This window comes from Leopardus geoffroyi, chromosome C2 (genome assembly GCF_018350155.1).
Source record: "Leopardus geoffroyi isolate Oge1 chromosome C2, O.geoffroyi_Oge1_pat1.0, whole genome shotgun sequence".
Classification (NCBI taxonomy): Eukaryota; Metazoa; Chordata; class Mammalia; order Carnivora; family Felidae; genus Leopardus; species Leopardus geoffroyi.
In genome coordinates, this window is record NC_059333.1 from 64,599,261 (window position 1) to 64,621,610 (window position 22,350).

The following is a 22,350-nucleotide window of genomic DNA, read 5'->3' on the forward strand; positions in this document are numbered from 1 at the left end:
AAATATATTAACTAGAAAGACTGGTGTGTTGGCTATTTCTCTTAGCTAAATATCTTGTAATGGGATGGCTGTTTCATATGGTAAATCTGTGTTTAAATTTTTATGAAAATGCCAAACTGTTTTCCAAAGTAGTGCTGTTTACATTTCCACGAGCACTACATGAGAATTCCTGTTGCTCTGATTCCCTGCTAAAACTTGGTAGGAACAACCTTTTCAATTTTATCTATTTTACAGGGTATATACAATTATCTCATTGTGATTTAAATTTGCATTGTCCTAACGACTAATGATCTTTTCATGTACTTATTTTCTATCTATATATTTACTCTGGAAAGTGTTTATTCAAATATTTTGCCCATTTTGTTGTTTGTCTTACTGTTACTGGGTTGTGTGCTTCATGTATTCTAGACATAAGTCCGTTTTTAGACATAGGTTTTATAAATATATTTTCACAGTCTATGGTTGTTCTTTTTGATTTCTTAAATTTCTTTTGAAAAGCATTATTCTACTTTGATGAAAATGGATTATTTTTTATAGCACATTCTTTTCAGTTCTCACCTAAAAGTCTTCACCAAACTCAATGTCATTTTAGATCTTGATGTGATTTTTGTTTATTTGTTTGTTTGTTTGAGACAGAGAGAGAGAGCATGAGCAGGGGAGGGGCAGAGAGAGAGAGGGAGACACAGAATCCGAAGTAAGCTCCAGGCTCTGAGCTGTCAGCACAGAGCCTGACGCGGGGCTCGAACTCACAGACTGTGAGATCATGACCTGAGCCAAAGTCAGATGCTTAACCAACTGAGCCACCCAGGTGCCCCCCATGTCATTTTGGATCTTACATTTAGCTCTATGATCCACATTAATACATTTAGTGTGAAGTGAAAGTTTTTTTTTTGTTTTGTTTTGTTTCTTTGCATTTGTATATCCAGCACTGTTTCTTGAAAAAGTGTATTTTCCTCACTGAATTGCCTTAACCCCATTAATGAAATCAAATGACTACAGACAACTGAAGTGGCACTTGTGGCCTGCAGGTGCCTGGTCTGAGGCCTGCGGTGTGCACTGGAGGAGGGGGAAGGCAGAGAGTTCAGAACCACCCCCCCGCCGGCCAGCCCATCCATGGACTTATTTTAATTTTCCCAACCATCCTGTGAGATGTAGGATTTTGGCTTTCAAGATCCTCTTCCCACCAAAGCTCCCTGCTCTCAGCTGAAAAGAACTGTGCATATTCCAAGAACAACATCATTGGTCTGACATAAGACAATTCAGCCACTGGTCACAAACAAATCTGTTTCATGGGCAGAGATGAAAGCCTGTTCTGTCATTCCAGGAAGGTAATTTAAGACCACATGCTACCTGCCTTATTTTCTTGCCAAAGTTGCATGTGGGACTCTGCAGCAGCCCGTGAGATGGCTGAACAATGGCTCTGTGTGGACTATGCCAAGTGTGGCATGGCTGGCTGCAAAAAACGCAAGGAAAAGATTGTGAAAAGTGTATGCTGGATCAGCAAAGTGGTGCTCAATCCTTTCTCAGAGTCCAGCAGGAATATGAAGAAGTGGTATCACATTTAAAAATGCACATTTGAGAAACTGGAGTGGACCAAGGCTGCCACAAAAAGTACTGACGACCTTACAAGATGGAAGCCTGGGAGAAGCTGGAAGATAATGAGAAGGAACAGATAAGCCAACACATTGTAGATCTGTCTTCTAAGGCAATAAGCACACCAAAGAAAGCTGTTGTCCAGGCTAAGATGACAGCCACTGGCCAGGTGACATGTCCAATGAAAGGTACCTCATTTGTCATCAATATCAATCCCCAGAAATTTTCTGGTTTTTCATCCAAGCCCAACAACTCTGGGGAAGCCCACTTGAGCTTGACGCCTAAGGCAAGTCTGTCCTCAAGCAAATGGGACCCCAAGCACAAGGATGATCTGCTACATGAGTTTTGGAAGTTGTGCACCATTGTGGCTGAAAATTCTTGCTATAATAGGATGACCCAGATCATCCAGAACTTCCTTTGGAAAAGTTTGGCAGGAGATGGTTTCCACAGTGACGTGTACCTAAAAGTTAAGCTGCTTCTGCCAGGTGTTATTAGGAGTATTTACAACTTAAATAATAAGCAGACTGTAAAGCTTTTCAGCCTAACTTTGCACTGCAACCCAAATGATATGGCATGAGACCTAGAGCAGGTTAGGTATCAGAGACAACCAGAATCTTCTTTGAGCAGAGCAAGTCTGTCCTCCCAGGTGCCAAGAGTCTCCTTAACATCCAAGAGGTGGACAACTTCCTCCTTCAGCTCTCCAACTCACCAAGGAGAATGAGCAGCAACAGGCCCTGCAGGACACTGCCGCCAGGTACACAGCCAATGACCTTAAGTGCATCATCAAGTTGATCAAACATAACCCAAGGATGAACTTGGGTGCAAAACATGTGTTCGATGCCCTTGACTCCTGTTGCCTATAAAGCATCACACAACCTGCAGGACATGGTGTAGCAGGTCCTCTGCAATGAGCAGGAGGTGGAGAAGGAGCCAGGCCAGAGATAAGCTCTGAGCATCCAGCCATCACTGATGATGCCAGTGCAGCCCTTGCTGGCTGAGGCCTGCAAGTCCATCAAGCATGTGATAAAGACATGCTCTAATGACATGTTGTCTAAAATTAAGTATGATGGGGAGTGTGAGTCCAGGAGCATAATAATGGGGACCACTTCAGCTACTTCAGCCGCATAGTGAAGCCTGTCTTGCCTCACAAGGTGGCCCACCTTAAGGACTACATCCACCAGGCTTTCCCTGGGGGCACAACATGATCTTAGACTTTGAGGTGCTCCTGATCAACACTAGGACAGCCAAACTTCTGCCCTTTGGGATTCCTGGGGTGCGTAAGAAAGCTGCCTTCCAGGATGCTAATGTCTGCCTGTTTGTTTTTTGTTTTACCTACTTCAATGTCAAGTTGACGGACAGGCCTCTGTGCAAGCAGCAGAAGTTTCTTCATGATAACATGGTTGAAATTCCCAACCAGATCATGTTCTCAGAAATGAAGAAAGTCACTAAAGCTTCAGACTTGACCAACATGATAAATTGGGTGATGTGAGAGGTGTTGGAAGGGCTGGTACTGAAGGATATGAAAAGGACACAAGATTTACTATCCTGACTTCATCGCCCCAGACCCAAAGAAAGCTGCTGTGCGGGAGATGGCAGGGGCTGAATTCTCCAAATATGAGGCTCACACAGCTGTGGGGATCATCTCCATCAGATTCCATCACTGTAGGATAAGGACTGGAAATCTGCCACTAACTGGTCCCAATTCAAGGAGCTACACCGGCAGTCTAAAGAGAGGGTAGACTTCACTGTGGCAGCTGGTGAGGAGGGGAGCTCCTCTACAAGGGACAGCAGTGGAGAGAATGAGGGTACCTCATTCTGGGTCTTGCAAGGCCTCCACAGCCTCCCCAAATTGGTGGAGGGCTGCTTTGGGTGGGAGGGCCAAAGCAGCCCTCCACCAACGCCAAGAAGGCAAGAGGGAGGCTGAGTAGCCCCAACAGCAAAGGAGGCAGCAAGCTGATAGGGAAGCCTTCCCCTGTGAAAGTGGGAAAGAAGCATAAGGTTCCTGATGAGACCCTGTGCTGAGCAAAGGTGCTTGCTTGTGGACATTTTCACTAGAGTATGGCTCTATCTGCCACCATCCACACCAGATTTCAGCCATCTCAAATGCTATTTTGTGGCATTCAATGAAGACCTGATGTAGGAATTTGATATGGCCTCAGCCACACATGTGCTGGGTAGCAGGGACAAGAATCCTGATGCTCACCAGGTCTCCCCATAGTGGATTTGGGTACATATTTGGAAACAGAGGCTGGTAGATCCCTTCCAGGACTGAGGTCCTCCCTCTCCATCATGGGTAGTGGGGAGGACAGCCTTTCTTGGGGCAGTGCATCTTCCAGAACCCACCAACCACGTTTGGTATCTTCCCAACCAAGAGTCAGCTGGGGTGGGTGCCATTAGTGAAGTCCATTTCTTTTGCTGTTTTACACAGATCTTTCAGATCTGGGTGCTGGGTTGTTGTCTTGTTGTTTTCTTTTAAAAGAACTGTTTTGGGGGCACTTGGATGGCTCACTTTAGTAACTGACTCAATATAGGCTCAGGTCAGGATCCCACAGTTCGTAGGATTGAGTCTTATGTCAGGTTCAGTGCTTACAGTGTGGAACCTGTTTGGGATTCTTTCTTTCTCTCTTTCTCTCTCTCAAAATAAAGAAATAAAACATTTAAAAAATGTGTTTTTTTCCCACAAATAAAATATCTTGCAGTTAAAAAAATTCAAATAATTATACATATTAGAGTGTATTTTGAGATTCTTTATGCTGTTTCAATGACCTAATATTCATTTATTCTAAAGCCATGATGTCTAGAAAACTGTAGCAGTCTATTAAGTATTGAATAAAATACTATATCTCTTTCAAGTTTGTTAATAATTTTCAAAATCGTTCTGCATATTCTAAATCTTTGATTTTCCAAATAGCTTTTAGAATCAGTTTGTCAGTCTCTACAAAATAAAACAATTCCTAGGGTTTTCAAAATTCTCATTAAGCCCTGCTTTTGCTGCATCTCAAAATATTTCTATGATGTGTTTTAACTATCCCTAATTTTAAAAATACTTTCTAAATTCCCTTGTGATATTTTTTTGACCTGTGGATTACTTAGGAGTGTGTTGATTGAATTCTAAATACTGGGGGATTTTCCAGATATCATTCTCTTATTGATTTCTAATTTAAGTCCATTGTTGTCAGAGTAAATAATTGGTGTTATGTGAAATTTAAAAAAATTATTGGCATTTCTTTTTATGGCCTAGAATATGGTGTATCTTATTAAATGTTTTATGTATTTAAAAAATGTTATTGGGTAAATCAGGTCAAAATAGTTAATTGCACTGCTCATGTCTTCTATAGTCTTACTAATTTTCTTTTATTATTCTATCAGTTAGTGGGGTGTACATGGGTGGGTGTGGGAATATTAATGAAATTTCCAACTATAATTGTTGATTTCTTTAATTCTTTCAGAGATGTCAGTTTTTGTTTCATATAATTTGAATCTCAGTTATTAGAAACATAAAAATTTAGGATTGTTATTCACTTTAATTGAATTAACTTCTTTACCATTATGAAGTGATCTTTATCCCTGGTAACATTCTACTTTAAAATCTACTTTCTTATAGTATTATAGCCTTCTCAGTTTTCTTCTGCTATTGTTAGCATGGTGTATCTATTTTCATCCTTTTACTTTTAAGCTATCTTTATGATTATATTTAAAGTTGGTTTATTACAGCATGTAGTTGGGCTTTGGCTTTATTAACCAAGTTAACAATCTCTGCTTTTCAAATGAATTTTTAGATTGCTTAAATTTAACTTTATTATTGATATGGTAGGGTTTAATTTTCTGTCTTCCTACCTTCTGTTCTTGTTCCCTTTTTCCTGTTTTTCACACTTCTCTCAAACTGTTCCTTATGATTCAATTTCATCTCCTTAATTGGCTTACTAAACACACCTCTCTATTCTGGTTGTATTAGGATTTAATTTATCATAGTCTAACTTGTCATAGTCTATACAATTGATAATAGTATACCAATCTGTAATATAATAATGTTAAGACAATGTTTTATTTCACCCTTCTTGAAATTTGTACATTTTCCTTTTACTTATCTTAAAAACCCACAACACATTTTTATTATTTCCTTAAAAAGTTAATATTTTAAAGGAATTTACAAAATACAAAAAATATATTGTATTTACCAACACATTTTCCATTTCTCATGGTTTTCATTCTTTTATGTAATTTTATCTAATTTGTATTGGGCATTTTTTTCTTCTCACTAAGGGATTCTCTTTAACATTTCTTATAGTCACAATGATGACTAGTATAGTGGTAGTCTACTGGTGATTATACTCTAAGCTTTTCTATATCTTAAAATTATTTCACCTTTGCTTACAAAATATATTTTTACTTGGTAGATAATTCCAAGTTGGTAATTTTTTCTCTATTATAAGGATAATGTTGTGCTCTTCTCTGATTTATATTGTTTCTGAGGAGAAATGTGCCGTCGTTATTTTTTTTCTTTTGTGTGAAATGGGACTTTTTCCTACCTCTGGTTTTGAAGATTTTCTCTGTAATCACTGGTTTAATGCAACTGTGTCATGATATGTCTTGGTATAGATTTCTTCTGACAGAGGTTTACTGGGTTTCTTGGATCTATAGCTTTAGACTTTTATCAGAATTGGAAAATACTGGCCAGTATTTCTTTAAATATCTTCAACTTCCCTACCCTTTCTCTCCAATCTTTCTGGGACTCCAATTACACATGTTAGAATGCTTGGTGTTTTCTCACTGCCACATTGCTCCTTTTTTTAAAAAAAATTCCTTTTTCTCTCTGAATTTCATTCTGGATAGTTTCTACTGCCATGTCTTCAAGATTACTGTTTTTTTTTTTTTTTTTCTTCCACTATGTCTATTCTGCCATTAAACACATCTTATGTATTTTTCATCTTATACAAGACTAAATTTTATCTCTAAAAGCTGGATTTGGACCATTTTTGTATCTTCCATATCTCTCTTGAACAACCTCAGGTTTTCTTCTTCACATTGAGCATATGGTAAATATTTATAGCACATATTCAATGTTATCTGCTAATTCTCCCATATTTGTTATTTCTGGTTGTGTTTCTATTGATTACTTTTTATCCTCATTATTGTTTTTATTTTTCTGCATCTTTCATGCCTGGTCACTTTTGATTCAATGTCAGACTTTGTTAAGTTTATAGTTTGGATATTGATTTTTTTTTTTCATTTTAATACCACCAATTGGTATTTAGTTGAAGTCTCTGGAAGAATCCTTTGCAAATCTCTGGAGCTCTCTTTGCGTATGCAATGGTCTTTTCTCTGGTGTTCTTCATTATGAATTTTAGCACTTTGGCCTCTGACTTCTGAATTCTGTCTTGTTAATCACTAGATCCTCTCCCTGTTCTTCATCCTAGAAACTATCTTCATTGTGAAATTGGAGGTAATCACACAGCTTACCTTATGTAATCCTCTTTTCTCAGATCTTACTATTTTGTGTTGACTGCTGTCCAATTTTTAAAAATCACTGTTTCGTATGTATTGTTCAGTTTTCTAATTGTTTAAGGTAAGAGATTAGATCCAGTTTCAGTTTTCCTGACCTGAAGGAGAAATCTTACACTTCATTATTATTTTTATAATTATTTTCTAACAAATGGATTTCAGGCTATATGTGTCTTCTAAACTGAAGCTTCACCACGCAAGTCTGATGATCACTTCACACACATACACACACACACACACACACACACACACACTCCTACACCCCCGCCATAACCTGTTCATAATGTTCTCTCTACCTAGAAGTGTGTGTGTGTGTGTGTGTGTGTGTGTGTGTGTGAGAGAGAGAGAGAGAGAGAGAGAGAGAGAGAGAGAGAGAGAGGATTCTTTATTTTGAGAGAGAGAGGGGCGGACAGAGGCAGAGGCAGAGAGAGGGGGAGAGAGAGAATCTCAAGAAGGCTCCACATTGTCAGTATGGAGCCCAATGCGGGGCTTGAACTCACAAACTGTGAGATCATGATCTGAGCCAAAACAAAGAGTTGGATGCTTAACTGATTTGAGCCGCCCAGGCATCCCAGTCTGATGATCACTTCTAAATAGTTTGTGATTTTCATTAGGATTTCCTATTTGATTCACAAACTATTTAAATGTATGACTTTAGATTCCAAATTTATCAGATCTTATTGACCAAATTAGATTCCTTTTTCTAATAATAATGCATCCTTCTAATGAATTTTTACTGCACGATATTGTTTATTTTGCATTTATTAAAAGTTCTTTTAGGGTTTAATATGTGGTCAGTTTATATGTGGTCAGTGCTTAAAAATAATCCTTATTCTCTATTTTTGATATGAGTTTTTTATAAAAATAAATTCAATTAAGCTTACTTATTGTGGTCAATTTTTCTGTATCTTCACTAAGTTTCTTCTTGCATGACTCAGCAGATTCTGAGATACATTTACTAAAAGTTTACACTATGATAAAAAATTTGTCAATCTCTCTTTGAAATTCTTTGCTTTTTTGCTTCATATATTTCAAGTCTATATTGTTAAAGGTTTGAAGTTCTATATTATTATATATTCTGAGACATTTCATTTGCCATTAAGCATAATTACTTTTGCCTGCATTAATGTTAATATATTTATGTATATTGTTAAATATAGTATTTTACAACTAAACTGAAATTTAAGAATTAAGAGTTGGCCATAATATTCTACTTTAGATTAGTTTTATTGCATGGTACAAAAGGAAGTATGAATCTAAATAGTTTTACAATAAAATTCACATAAGAATAAAATTAAATTATAGTTATTAAACTCTTTTTATAAAAAATAAAAAATACAATTACTATATATCATTGTTCTGAATTTGTTAGTCCTCTTTAGTTCTCAAAAACACAAAATCCATCCCCTGGTGGTAATTACATAAAATGGTAGCAAGCAAGTGCAGCAATTTATTGATATGCTAAAAAAAATTCTTTAAAGTTTATTTATTTATTTTGAGAGAGAGTACAGGAGAGAGGCCGAGAGAAAGGCTGAGAGACAGAATCCCAAGCAGGCTCTGAGCTAATACTGTGGAGACTGATGTGGAGCTCAAACTCACAAACTGTGAGATTGTGACCTAACCTGAAATCAAGAGTCAGATGCTTAACCAACTGAGCCACCTAGGTGCCCCTGCTAAAAACATTTTTTTAATCCATTCCAGAAACCCAAAATGTCTTAAAGCAACTGCATAAATTCATGGACTAAGCCATTAAGGGTTAAATTAAAGAGGATAAATTAACTAGAGAATCTCATTTTCTTAATGGATATCTCTTTGATTTTTGTGAGGAACTATTTAGCTAAGTGTTTTTGTCATTAATCATCTGTTCATATATGTCTTAGTTCAGGCTGCTATAACGAATACAATAAGAATGAGCACCCTAAAAAACAGAAATTTGTGTCTCACAGTTCTAGAGGCTAGGAAATCTGAGATCAGAGTCCCAGCATAGTGGAGTTCTGGGTGAAGGCCTTCTTCCTGATTTGCACATGACTGTCTCTTCATTTTATTCTTATGGCAGAGAGCACAGAGAGGAAGCAAGGTCTTTTGTGTCTCTTCTTATAAGCCACTAATGCCACTCTCATGACCTAGTTACCTCCCAAGACTCCATCTCCAAATATCATTACATTGGAGATTAGGGTTTCAAACATATGAATTTTGTGAGGACATAAACTTTCAGTCCATAGCAATATACTTTGGCCATTTTATTAGTGTGTTCATCCATTTTGTTACTAATTATTAAAGTATTTCACATAGTAATGTTATTAGTCATTACATGGATTTGATCATTTAAATTTTTCATTTTAATATTGATGATAACTTTATATTTTCACTGTTATATATGGAAAATATCAGTCTGGCTCTAGGACTTGTTGTCTGTCTTTTATGCATAGAATACCTTCCCTGAACATCAAGCCTTCCTTTTCTTCTAGGCATTTTATGGTTGGCCCCCTTTTATGTTTTAACTATTTAATTATCTAGAATGTATCATTCCCTCAAACACATCTTACTTTCTGTATTGGCTTCATGTAAACTGTGTCATATTCTGTATATAAATGTGGTTGGATCTACCCTTATGCTTGCTACTTAGTACAATTAATCAGTCAGTTCTTACTCCATACCAAACTATTTTAATGACTTTGGCATTCTAATACCATTTCATTATTAACTAGTACAAACCACTTCTCATTATTCTTTTATTTTCAGAATTTGTGGGATGTTCGAATCATTAATTTTTCAAGATGACCTTTAGAAACATCTTTAAAACTTTTCAAAAACATTCATTGATAATTTGACTGGAATTATATCATATTATAAATTGTGCTATATGGAGAATTAATATTTTTAATATTAACTAAGTGTTGGTATTTGTTTCATATATTCATATATGAATATATGTTTGCTTATCCAAACATATATTATATATATTTGTTTCATATATTTCATTATATTTAGTAGGATTTTTTTGCACTTTTCTTACATTTATTATTAGGATTATTTGTACATATTTTATATGTACTATTGCTTATTAGATGACCATATAATTTGTTATTCAAACCAGTAGACTTTAATAGTGAAAGGGAACACTATTAATAATAGCAAGCATAAATAAACAGGATCTCATAGCTATTATTAATATGATTTTTTTAATTTTATTTTCTGATAGGTTAATGCAACTAAATAGCAATGCTATCTATGTACATATATATTTTTTAAACAAGTCAAACTTTCCATCTCTATATTAAACACAATCATTTATAGTGAATTCTCTTATTTTCTCAGATGATTGAATATGTCACTTCAATATAATGATAATTTTGACACTACTTCATAATAATTATATGCCTAATTTATTTTTTGTAACCTAATGCATCATATAGAACTTCCAGGAAAATATTAAATACTAGTAGTGGGGGAGGGTACTTTTTTTTCTTTGATTCTTGACATTACTGAGACTACAACTAGCACAATACCATTTTGATGTAATGGTAGTTATTTCATGTTAAGGGATTGTCCTTCCTAATTTGTTTATACATTACACTAATTGAAGTATAACAGGCATAAAACACAGTATATAAAATCATATGTATATAGCTCAATGAAATTTCACATCTATGTAATTGGTACCAAAACAAGATAAGTAATTTTTCTAACCTCTATTAGAAGCATCTTTGACTTTTACCCATAGAATTACTATACTCTCACACAAAACAAATATTGTGATATATAATACCTTCCTTCCTAAGTTTCCTGCTTTTTAAATAGATGCACACTCCCCCACAATATGTTTTCTTTAGTGTCTTGATTATCCCTCAATGCTATGTGAGTTTATATATGTTTATAGATTTATAATAATAGTTTTTTGATTATCAGTAATAATTATCCATTATATGAGCATACCCCTGCTTATTTATTAAATCTATTCCTTGGATGGCCATTAAAATTGTTTCCAACTTAGGTTTATTACCAAAATTGCCTTGAAGTTCTTGTACAAATCTTTTGGTGAACATACACATTTCTGTTTCGAATACGCTAGGAATTCAATTACTGTGTCATGGGATATACACATGTTCAGCTTTAGGAGATGTTACCAGTTTTCCAAAGCAGTTGTATCAGTTAACACTCACAAGGAATATGAGTGTACCAGCTATCCCACATTCTTACCTTCACTTGTTTTAATTTGTTAATTTTCTTCTTAATTTAGTCATTCAGGTAGGTGTGTTGAAGTACATCATTGTAAATTTTAATTTGTAATACCCAATTGAGAGGTGAGGTTGAACACCTTTTCATACTAATTCACCATTTGGAAATCACCTTTTAAAAAGTGCCTATTTAAGATGCTTGTCCACCTTGTGATCCACTTTAAATTTTTTCTTATAGGTTTGCCTAGGTTCTTTTTGGGATGTGAATTGTTTAATCATATATTTATAGTGAATAGTGAATACCTTCCATTATGTAGCTTGCTTTACAATTTCTTAAGGTGTTTTGGTGGGTTTTGATGTATTTTTCTTAATTTTAAGAGTCCAATTAATCAAGTTGATTTTTTTATGATTAGTGATTTTTGCCTCCCTCAATTGATGAAGATATTCACCTGTTGTTGTTTTTTTCTAAGCACTTTAATTTTTAGCCTCTATATTCAGTTCTTTCATATTCCACCTGGAATTGAATGTTCTGTGTGAGTATGGATGTCAAGATTCATTTTTCCATATGGATATCTAATTGATTCAACATCATTTTTTGAAAGATGTACTTTCACAAACTCATTATAATGCCATTCTAAGTCAAGTGCTCATATATGTGTGGGTTGATTTCTAGACGCTTTATTCTGTTTTAGTGGTCTGTCCATCTATTCTTACATCGGTACTACAATAATTTAATTACTATACTGTAAAATAGGTCTTGGTATCTGCCTGTGCACATCTGTCAGTTCAGTTTTATTTTTCATGGTTGTTTTGAGTATTCTTGCCCTTTTCAATTTCTATATGTGGTGAACATATAAGGTCCTGGTTGGATCCCCTTTCGGTGGAGGGAAAGTCTTTCCTGGAGAAAGTCTTTACTGTTCATGCCCCTTTGGGAATTGCCTTAACTGGAGAGACACATCTCACCCAATGCCATGCCCCTTTCCTAAGTATAGCCTACGTATAACAACTGACCATTGTGAGGGTATACATGTCTGACTCTTTGGCCCAAACTGAGGACAAACTTAAGAGTCATCTCAGTTTCAAAGATCCTCATAGTACTACTTGATTTCTCTGTTGAGATTACATTTTAGTTCAGTGTCTCCTTTTGTCTTATTCTGCCCAGCCCTTCTATTCCTCAGGTGCTACCCCCTAAAACATTCCTAAGAAACTTCTTGCATACCAATCTCCATCTCAGAATGTGCTTCCTTAAAAACCCAATCTGACAATTGCTGCCAGGAGTGGTCCAAGAATATTAACTCCAGAATGGGCTTTTGGAGCTGGATTGCCTTCCCATCACCCTGCTGGTAACAAGAAACCATTAACTTCTGGAGGTGGAATACTGATAGCCCCATTACAAGGTAGCACAGCAACCGTTCAAACACTTACCTATAGTGAACTTGAATGGTATACTGGTGGCAGTGAATTCACTAATGGTGTAATGTATCAGGTACTTAAGAAATATGTGGAATGTAGTAACTATAAAAACAGTGTAACTGAGCGACTATAACTAAGTTCAACTGAAGACAACGAAAAGCTACAGTGATTAATCAGAACTAAAAACTAAATGCAATGAAGTGCCTCCTTGGTAGTATGGCTCCTGGGTGGCTCAGCAGACTCTTGATTTCAGCTCATGGTTCATGAGTTGGAGCCCCACATAGGGTTCTACACTGACAGTATGGAGCCTGCTTGGAATTCTCTCTCTTCTCTCTCTGACCCTCCCTTGCTCTCTCTGTCTATCTCTCAAAATAAATACATAAACATCAATAGAATTTTTTAAGAACCTCTTTGGCAGTAAAAAACAACAACAAAAAAACAGCAACAAAAACAACAGGATGGCTGAGAAAGAGATGAGGACATATCCAGAATTTAATCATAAGAGTAGCAGAGCCCAAGGGTTGAATTATCATCCTAAGTAGGTCTACCATTTACCTAAGCAATACAAATTGTACTGGTAAAGAAAACACCAACATCACTAACATATTCAGTTTTGGCTCTCTGTAGACCCTAAATGATGACTGGAGGTGCAATTACAGATATGAGATTACTGATGTCAAGAGTGATTACAGGACCCCAAAACAACAGAGGCCACGTGGTAGGCTTAATCATCAGAAGCCAGGTGTATATATTTTTCATGAGGTTGGAGGGACAGCCAAGAGGCCTGAACCACAGAGAATTATGGAAATTTAAAATAGAATATAGCATTCCTAGGAGCAAAATAGATAGGCAGTCAACAAGGAAACTATTCATCCTATATAATCGAAGAAGTAAAAGAAGGCTTAGAGTAGTCACCTAAATAACATTTTTTGATTCCTTGCCCAATTTTTGCCTGTAAGCCAGTTTTCAGACCCAGGATCCACTGACCGGGAAAAGCCAGACACCAAGGAAGAAGACTATATAGTTTTCTTCCTTTGGAAAAATATATGGTAGTTATTCCCCCAGTACCTTCCCCAAAGGTACTTATGGCCATTTACTTAGGTAAAAAATATCAAAACCCTTGAAGTGAAAGGGGAATGACAGAGATTAATGTTTAAATTTAAAACCTAGAATGAAGAGGTTGTGTTTCTCTAGTATCTGTAATTAATTTATCGATTTAATTGATGAAAAATCTAGATGGATTAGGGAAAATGATAATGCAAACTCCACTAAGTAGCTCAATGTGCACCTGCTGTGCCCACTGTGGAATCTTTGTTACTGGTGATTAACATGGCTTCAGGTGCATGATGGATAATCACTGACCTGGTGAATGCATTATTTTATATTTCTATTTTTTAAAATAAGGATCAGAAACAGTTTGAATTCACTTGGAATAGACAAGAATATACATGTCATAAGACAGTCTAAAGAACTCTGGACTGGCTAGACATCATTCAGAATGCCATACTAGTTTATAATATTGATGACATCATATTAGATTGTGGCATCTAATTAGAGAGGAGAACCAAGAAATTGCTGGTGCAATGGAGACAAAATAAAACTCATGAATGCCAAAGCATAAGCGATAACCCAAGAATGAATCAGGAACCTACAACATCAGTAAATGCTTTTGGTGTCCAGTGGTATAGGGCATGCTGGGCCATTTACTTCAAAGTGGACAACAAATTATTGTATCCTGTATATCCTACTACAAAGAAAGGAACACAACTCCTATATAACTTTTTGGGTTCTCAAGGGAGCATATTTCATACCTGGGATGACTGCATCAATCTATTACATGAGAGTGACATGAAAATCTGTCAGTTTCAGTGAGGCCTAGAGTGGAAAAAAAAGAGGGGGGTGGTTTCTGTAGCAGGTTCAGCCTACAATGTGTGCAGGTCTGACTCTTGGATCACAAGAACCAGCACACCAGCAGCTTCTTGGTTATGCTGATTATGTATCTCAGTCTATTACTGTAAAAACTTAGTTCTGCCAATAACCTGAATAATCATGGAAGAGAATCCTGAGTTCCAGATGAGACCACAGCCCTGGCCTATACCTTAATCTCAACCTTGTGAGACTCTGAACAGATAACTCCACTATCTTGAGCCAAAACTTCTGACCTACAGGAACCAGGAGATAGTAAATTACCTGCTAAGTGTGTGTAATGTCTTGCAGAGCAACAGAAAACTAACACACTCACAATTAGTATTCTTGAGGGCCATCTTAGAACTCTTAGAACAAAAAGATGCCTTGTGAAATATATGGCAACCTCAATGGGAAAACCATAATGTGTACCTTTTAGTGTTATGAAACAAGCTTGTGCCATTTGAAGTGGAGAAATATACACATTTGAAAAGATAGCTCATGGTGTGCTACTGGGCTATGGTAGAGTTGAAACACATGACCATGGGACAGCAGACTTGCTTATCATAAACCAGGTTCTGTGGAACCCACTAAATCTTAAGTTGGATGGGTCCACTGTAAAAGAGAAATTTATGACTGTGAGTTTGAACAGGTTTGGGAGACACAGCAAGGTGCATGAGTCGGCTGCCTAGATCTTCACGTCATCCTCCACTATTCGATTAGCACTCTCCCTCAGTTCATACTTACGTCACATATGGATGAGGTGGTTTGGTATAACTGTGCAAGCCAACAATGGCTATCAGATGCACTAGTCCTAATTAGGGGTAGCTTTGGAAGATATAGGTAAGGAGAAAGCTTCCCAATAGGCAGAATTTTGGATAATGCACCTATTCATGAAATTTGTGTGATAAGAATATAAATGGATTCATGTTCATTGGTATGTGGACATATGAGCATAAGCACAAAGTATATTTTCATATACATTTGTATATAAAATTAGCATATTAATCCTCAACAAAGTATTCTACATAGAAAAGGAACTAAATAAACAGGTAGACAAAATGATTCTACAAGTGGATCTCAGCCAGCTTCTGTCATAGGCTAAAATGAATCTGGTGCAACGGACACATAAATATCATAGCTATGTGACTTACAGATGGAGACCATAAACTGCCGGATTCCCATGTATTAAGGTTAATATAGCTACACCTACTGGTCAATGTTCAACTGCCAGCATCAGAGACCAATGCTGAGTCAACAATATGACCATTCCTTATGGGGAAAACAACCAGCTACTGGCAAGTTGACTTCATAGAGCTCCTTTAATCTTGAAGGGGGAAATGATTCTATTTTATAAAAATAAGCACATATTCTGGTATGGGTTGCTTTTCCTAATAGTTGGGCCCCAATCAGCACCCCACTCAAATGGCTGCCATTGTATCCCACTTAATATCATGGCAACCAGGAGAGCCACTTCATAGCAAAAAAGTGCTGAAATGAACACATGATCATGGGAGTCTGTGACTGTTTCATATACCATGAGATTCATAGAACAATGGAGCAATACTGACCACATCACTGAAGCATCAGCTGCAAGGCAATGCTTTGTGGGGATGAGGAGCCATACTACAGGATGCAGTGTCACTTTAAATTAATGACCTATAAATAAATGTGGCTATCTCTTCAACAGGTAAAATACACTGGACTTGAAACCAATGGATGATGCTAGAGTGATTTTGCTTTTCTTTACTTCCAGGTACCTACATGAGAAAGTTTTGCTTACCATTTCCACAACTGTTGGCACTGAAGATTTAGAGGCCCTGGTTCCCAAAGGAATAATACTTCCACAAGGGAGAAATAGCAAGAGTCCTTTGAACTATGCTACAGCTACCTTTTAGACTATGTTTCTCATGCTAAGGGTTCAGGAGACAAGTAAGAGAGTCCCCAATAAATGTACTACCCTCTCAGAATAAATCTGATGAATAATCTCAGCCTTAGAAATGCCTGTAAGGTTGGTCGAACCCTCTATCAAGACTACATTATAATCTAAATTTTCCATGTATCCCATCCTACTTCCTTCCCTTCTCTTCCATAGAGAAGATTTATCATGCTAATTTGTATATTGGAATCTGCTTGTCAAGGACTCCAACTTGCAATATCGTATAAATTTTAGAATTAGGTTGCTAATTCTCACCAAAAATCTTCTTGGATTTGTTATTAGGATTACATTGAATCTACAAAGAATTCGGGAAGAATTGATTGAATCTTCTAATTCTTTAATTTTTTTTTTAATGCTTATTTATTTTTGAGACAGAGAGAGACAGAGCATGAGTAGGGGAGAGGCAGAGAGAGAGGGAGACACAGAATCTGAAGCAGGCTCCAGGCTCTGAGCTGTCTGCATAGAGCCTGACGTGGGACTCAAACTCACGAACCGTGAGATCATGACCTGAGTCAAAGTCAGACACTTAACTGACTGAGCCATCCAGGAACCCCTGAACCTTCTCATTCTTGAATGTAGTACATTCACTTTTTTTTTTATAGGACACCATCCATTTCTCACAATGTTTTGTAAATTCCTCTGTAGAAATCTATACACATTTCATTAGATATATTTCTATATACTTTGTTTTTTAAAACTATTATCAAGGGTAATTTTTAATAATTTTTGTTGCTTATTTATATAAATGAAATTGTTCTCTATTTTGATTGTATAAACACTGATACGGTGCATTTGCTGCTTAAATCTAATGGTCTATAGAGTCTTTTAGATTCTTTTGGAATTTCTTTTCTTTTTTAAATCTTTATTTATGTTTGAGAGAGGGAGAAACAGAGTGCGAGCAGGGGAGGAACAGAGAGAGAGGGAGACACAGAATCTGAAGCAGGCCCCAGGCTCTGAGCTGTCAGCACAAAGCCCGATGCGGGGCTCAAACTCACTAACTTGGAGATGAAGACCTGAGCCGAAGTCAGAGGCTTAACTGACTGAGCGACCCAGGTGCCCGATTCTTTTGAAATTTCTATGTATATTTCTTCCATTCCAGTCTTTAAAAAGGTTTTATGCAGGACACCTTTAGTGCTTTTAATTTCTTCTTGTATCAATTTTGCTAATCTTTGTTTTTCTAAATATTTGGCAACTGTGTTAGCTAAAGTAGTTCTTACTGTATACATTTAAAAAGTATTTATAACATCTACAGTGATGTTTTCATTTCATTTTAATTTTCATAACTTCACTTCATTTCATAAGCTGTTCATTTGTATCATCACTTTTAATTTTACTTCTCTTACTAGAGTTTACCAATTTTACTATTCTTTCTAAAAAAATATTTTTACTTTGAATTCTGTATTTTATATATATCATAAAATCACTTAACTTAGATTTATTATTTTCTTCCTTCTATATTTTTGAGTTACTTTATAGTTCTTTTCTATCTAATTAAAATATATATTTAATTTATTGATTTTTCAGGGCTTTGTTTTTTAATATAACATTTAAGGCTCTAACCTTCCTCTAAGTACAGTTTTAGCTGCATCTCACAAATTTTTATGTTTTCTTTTGTATTTATTTTTACTATGGTGAGGTGGGTGGAAAATTCTTTCAGGTATTTCGCCCTCTTCCTTGCAAATGCTTCTCTTTTGCCTCCTATGTTGAAGGATAATTTCATATAAAAAGGTCCTAGGATACTAGGGGCACCTGGCTGGCTCAGTGGGTTAAGCGGTTAAGCTTCGAACTTCAGCTCAGGTCATGATCTCACTGTTCCTGGGTTTGAGCCCTGCGTTGGGCTCTGTGCTGACAGCTCAGAGCCTGGAGCCTGCTTCATATTCTGTGTTTCCCTCTCTCTCTCTGCCCCTCCCCTACTCATGCTGTCTTTGTCTCTCAAAAAAAAAAAAAAAAAAAAAAAAAAAAGCAAATAAATGTTAAAAAAATTTTTTAAAAAAGACTTGTAGGATAATTTAGCTATAAAACCCTAAGTTGGCATCTATTTAATTTTAGAATTTGAGGCTGTCTTTTGGCTTCCATCCTATATGTTTAGATGTCAATTACCCATTTGGTAGCTTTTCCTTTGAAGGGAATGTTTCTTATTTTAATCAAGTTGTTAAAGGTTGATTTTGTCATAATTTTTCAAAAGTTTACTATTATGTTCTTAGATGGATTTTTCTTTTATATATTCTTTATTTCTCTCAAATAAAGAACAGATTTCATATTTTAACAATAAAATATGATATGACTATAGTAGAAAGATGGGAAGAAAAAAAGAGAATTGATTTCCCAGCCTAATAAAAGAAAGCTAATAAACAATGTCTCAATTTTATAGTTTAAGAAACATAATTATAAGTGTGTTATATAGAAATGTGTATTAAAACGCCAAAAGAAACAGCTTCAAGAATTAAAAGGGACTGCCTCTGGGAAAGGGCCAACGAGACTGACAGAATGGAGCAGTCAAGACTGCTGCTTGCTGTCATGAATGTTCTTGCATTAATTGATGTCTCCATAATATGCATGTAACAAGTTAATAGAAAAAAATTAATTGGAAGTACCATGAATTACATATAACTAATGTCAATGATGATTCACAGTTTTATATTCCTCAGGGTTTTAGTTATATACACTGAAATGTCTCAAGAAAATTTTCAATAAAGCGTATGATTTTCTGCTATCTGCATACTTTCTTATCTGAACAATTCTCTCTGTGTCCTTGAGAACAAGTTAGCCAGACAAACCTACAGAGATTTTATTTTGAGGGGTTAATGTTTGAAAGAAGTTTGAGATCAAATTGATTTTTGTAAGCTGTAGGTAAAGTGTTTTTGTTTGTTAGCTTGTCTATTTATGGCCTGAATGCTTCCCCTATTTTTAAAATCCTTGACATTCAGAAATGTGTACGTGTGAAGTGCTCTCTTTTCATTAATTTTCCTTAGCACTTAGTGAGCTTTGGGGAATACAAGCTCAGGCCTAGCACAACATTGACACTCTTTCCTGTTTCCTAAGCCCAGGTATGTTTCTATATTTCTATACTACTTTAAATGTTCATAGTGATCACAGGTAAGGTGGCATAAAGGGTACCAGGGGGTTTTTCAGAATCTTATCCATAAAGCTGGTGAAAAAAATCCCCTTAGTGCCAGTCCTGCCTTGCTGACCTTTAATTATCTAAAGCATAAAGGTAGCTATGGAAGAAATACACCTCCTAATTGCTAAATAAGACTCTCTTTGCTGGGCTTTTATGGCATTCCTTCCCTTCACAGTTACCTTCACTTCACTTATAATTCACTTATAATTTACCCTCTATTCTTCTCTATAGTCTCTGCCCTTTCAAGATACAAACATGCACAGATAACCCTTATTCCAGCACTGCGGCAAGAAATAAGTGTGCTACTTAAAGGAAATCTATAGTGACTGTTTCCATAATGAGAATAATACTTTTGAAAGAAAATACTTTATAAAGTACCTCCTAATTTATCTTCTTGGTGAAACTGTAAAAACAGATTTAATTAAACAAGGACAGTTATAAACCCATAAAATTGTATACATAGATATTGGTAATAATTTGAAGCATCATGGAAAACAAGTAGAATATTTGATAAAAATGAGACAACTACCATCCTTTTAAAATGTAAAAAAGAATTACCCATTACCCTAGAAACTACAGTTCTATAAGCTTAATTTTAGTATCAGGAAAATGCTAACATAATGCAGTAAAAATCTTATTAATTCTTAACACAGGGGACCAGAGAAAGAAAAAAAATACAGAATTGCAATTAACTTGCTTGAGATTATCTAAATTTTTTTTTATTAAAGTAACAGAGCATCTAGATATCTGGGGACTAGCAGTCTTCTTGCTATCCTAAATAAACCAATATTGGATTAATAAGGTTTTTTGTTAACACAGAAGGAAAGCTGAAAATTTATGGAAGCAAATGGCATGCTGGGTAACATGGTTTTTTGAAGAAAAGAATTTTTGTAATTATAAGAATTATGACTTTGTAATAGGACTAAATCATTGTACAGTTCTGTACAAATTACCTTAAAGCAAAATAAAATTTTTAAGCCAGCTATTTTATTACTTTGAAAAACTCTCCAACACTAAAGCATTTTCTAGCAATAAGCATTGATGATCTTTAAAAAATTTTGCTGAAGATCTTATAATGACACACAGTACAATGTAGTTGAGTGAAACAGGCACAAGAAGAAAATAATTATGCTCATTGTGTAAAAATGCATGCTCCTGATCGAGAAGTAGAGGAGCAGCACAAAACAAAATTAGAAGAAACGAGAAGGAGTTTAAATTAACATAGGGTAATGGTTAGGGGTTAATATTTCATAGTACCTAATTCTAAAAATCTTGTAGAAGTGCCTCATTGCGAGATACTAAAAAATTATTGAGGGGAGGGGAACCAAGATGGTGGCTTAGGAAGACCCTGAACTCACCTCTTCCCATGGACACACCAAATCTGCAACTACATATTCAATAATTCCCACTGTACATATGCAATAATTCGCATTGTACATATGGAATAATTCCCACTGTACATATGCAATAATTCCCATGTACATATGTGATAATTCCCACTGTACATATATGATAATTCCCACTGAAAAAATAACAACACTAGCTGAATAGCTTCCTCCACAACAAGGGATAAAGGGATCACATCCAGAGAGGTAGGAGAGGCAGAGACAAGATCTCATCAAACCCCCCCCAACCAAGCCCCCCTTCCCCCCCACCCCCCGCCGTTGTGTTCTGATACACAATAGGGAATTACCTCTGGGCTAGAGCCTCATCCTGAGAAGAGAGGGGTTTGTGCTCCACATAGGGCATTCCAACCTTTGGGACCCACACTGAGAAACAAGGCCCTAGAAACATTCCAGGGGACCCAGGGGAGCTGTGGGAATCTGAGATACTCCTTTTGAGGAGCTTGTGCATGTACTCACTCTTTAAATGAGCACAAAGGCAGAAGTTTGAGAGGTGACTAGATGATATGGAAAGGTGATTCAGTTGCTAATCTTAAAACATCTGTCAGAGAAGCAGGGATTAGTTGGGATTTTCCTTGGGGACAGAGGTGCTGGAGAGTACAATTTCTTTTCATTCTCTTGCTACCTTGCTAGTGCAGGGGGCTGCACATTCACACAATCTCACTAAAGCCAAGGGCATGGCCCAACCCAGAGCTCTTCTATGCCCTTGCTATCATCAGTAGGCAAGCACAGTCCACAAAAGGAATGCCTCTTGACTGCCTGGCCGTGGTGGCCAGAGGGCCTTGTGCTCCTGGGCCCCACAGGATTATAACAATCAGAAAGATAGTTCTGGGCGGGATGCCATATCCAGACACTACACAGATAGCCAAAATAGCCCCCCTCCCCCAGTCTGCACATGAAAAAAGCCCATTTAATTATCCTGGAGCTCCAACCTGAGGGACAGGCTTCAGATTTGCTACACATCTCATGGCTACAGAGCATTCTTTGAGAACATAAGAAGAGAAGCACCATCTGTGCACCCTCCCTTGGCCTTGCCACAGCTTGCTAGAACCTTTCAGAAGGAGCTTTATACACTGATCTGAAGCCCAGATTCTTAAAACTGTCACCCATGGGGCATCTCCAAATCTGGTCTGGAAGTCAGCAGAATCTATGATTGTGGTCCCACATGACTGTATATATTTGCAAATTTTAAAAGCTGCTGCCTGAAAATCTGGCTTCCAATCAGCCTGAACTTAGGTGCTGACTAAGATCACTCAGTCCTGGCACACCCTCAACACCTGGGACCTATCAAGAATA

General features: G+C 36.5%; 1 pseudogene; it reads left to right on the forward strand.

The window, feature by feature from the left end:
• The first annotated feature begins 979 nt into the window (after positions 1–979).
• Positions 980–3,615, forward strand: LOC123610338 (annotated as a pseudogene).
• Positions 3,616–22,350: the final 18,735 nt, after the last annotated feature.